This window comes from Benincasa hispida, chromosome 1, assembly GCF_009727055.1.
Source record: "Benincasa hispida cultivar B227 chromosome 1, ASM972705v1, whole genome shotgun sequence".
NCBI lineage: Eukaryota > Viridiplantae > Streptophyta > Magnoliopsida > Cucurbitales > Cucurbitaceae > Benincasa > Benincasa hispida.
The window spans coordinates 47,309,479-47,311,952 of NC_052349.1; positions in this window are offsets into that span (position 1 = coordinate 47,309,479).

Here is a 2,474-nt window from a genome sequence, read left to right on the forward strand (position 1 = left end):
AAATTACTTAAATTAATTGCAAAAATAAAAAAGGAAAGAATTAGAGAAGAAGACACCGTAATTTTTATAGGTGGTTCGGTCAAACTCGACCTATCCATCCCCAAGTGTCTCTTGGGAATTTGAATAAAATCTTTCCTACTCTTTCCAAGGATTAGAGTCCAACCGTTACACCACCGGTCATTTTACGAGTTCAAGAGCAAACCAGATCATTTCCACGGTTTAAGATCAAACTGTTACAAATGTTGGAATTTTGAAGAACACAATACAACTCTCACTAGAGTGGGATTTACAAGTTTAAGCACTCACAAAATTTATCCTCACAATACAATAACACTCTCTCAGAAATAAGATGAAAAGAAAAAAAATTAGAACTTAAGAGAGCAAAACAATGAAACTTTTGAGTTTTGGAGGATTATGAAATGTAAAATTTGTTAGTTTAAAATTTGGAGAGGAAGATGGTTTATAAGAGATGGAAAAATTTTAGAAACCACAATTAATTTGGACCATTGGATTTTAGAAAAGAAAAATCAATGGTGGAGATTTTAAACTAAACTAATCGTTAGATACAAATAAAATATAATATTAAATTCCTTTTCTTTTTAAAATTAATCCAAAAAATAAAAAAAACATACAATGTTGTCAAAAACTAGCCGTTAGACACAAACATAAAATAATATTAAATTTATTTTCCTTTTAATTCATTTTCTTTAAAGTCAGTCCAAAAATAAAATTAGCCCTTAGACACACAACATAAATAATTTTAAATTTCTTTTAAATTTCAATTTTTTTTAAAAAAATTTTAAATCCAATCCAAAAATCAAAAGTTCATTCATATATTAATCTTTTAATGATCCACTATTCAACCAATATGCTGCCACATGTTACATGCAAATGGTCTGGTTATGCCACGTCATCCACCACAGTATTTTCTCTATAGAATTGTTTTGGTCATATCGTCTTCGTTTTAGCTCCGATTTGAGTGATTCAAGAGGTGTTGGAATCGTTGTTTCGAGCTCTACGCTATGGAAATATTAAAACACTAAGATTTTCAGTAATTAAAAATTAAGTTTGTTATCATCAAAAACATTGATTAATTAATTAATTTTATATTAAGGGCCAAAAAACCAACACACCCCAACTCCTCAACCAATCCCGCATATCCCTCACACTAAACAACGCACAGAAGGAATGACGCGGAATACCACCCCGCCCATAAAATACTAGCCCAAGACACCCTACGATGACGAGGACGCAAACTCTCCCACGCACTAGAGATAGAAAACCGACTACTCGCATCCGACACCTATTCCCAATAATCTTCCCCCCTCACCCTAGGCCCATTGCCTGAATAAGACCCCAGATCTCAATAAGCTCCCAAGACATTGTAGTCAACTCTAACCTACCTCACCATCCATGAATTCCGACAACTGCGCCTCCAAACTACTCCTTGCATCATAAACTACCATAGACCCATATGAATCCAAAATCGCACCTCCCGGCAGTCAAGGATCCCACCAAACAAAACAAGACCGACCATGGCCAACCATCAAACGAACCAAATGCTTGAATCTATCTCTATTTCGCAAGATAGCCCTCCAAGTACCAAGACCTCCCAAGTTCACTCCAAACAGCCCCACAAGACCGTCCACGCAAAAACATAAGCTCCCACCACGCCACCCATAATGAACCTGATTTAATTAAGAGAAGCCAGAGCAGCTTTATAAATAGCAGCTTGGTTCCAATATGCCACATGCTTCAACCCCAACCCCTCTCGCCCAATGGCAAGCACACCTCATCCCACGCCACCCCTGTACCACCCTGACTCACTGCACTACCCTTCCATAAATAACTACGTAATAGACGATCAACCTCATGAGTTACACATGCAGGCAACATGAAGATGCTACACCAAAAACTTGAAAGGATTGTAAGACAGACCTAACAAGCTGTAACCTCCTAGCAAAGGAGAGAGACTGCGCTGCCTAGCTTCTAATACGAGCTGTAATTCCTTGGACCCGATATTATGTTTAGTGTATGTCTTTGTGCTAGATTTCAATCTTGTCCTAAGGAATCACATTTACATGTCGTTAAAAGAATTTTTAAATATTTGTTTGGTACTATTGATTTAGGTTTATGGTATCCTAGAAATGTTGAATTTAATTTGGTAGGATATTCCGATGCGAATTTTGCGGGTAGTTTACTTGACCATAAGAGTACTAGTGGGACTTGTCAATTTCTTGGTAGTTCCTTAGTTTCTTGGTTATAGTAAAAAGCAAAATTCAGTTTTCCTTATCCACTACCGAAGCGGAATATATTGCAGTTGCTAGTTGTTGTGCTCAAATTCTTTGGATGAAATAAACTCTTTGTGATTTTGGATTAAAGTTTGATAATGTGCCTATATTTTGTGATAATACTAGTGCTATTAATTTGACTAAAAATCCTATACATCATTCTAAGACTAAGCATATTGATAT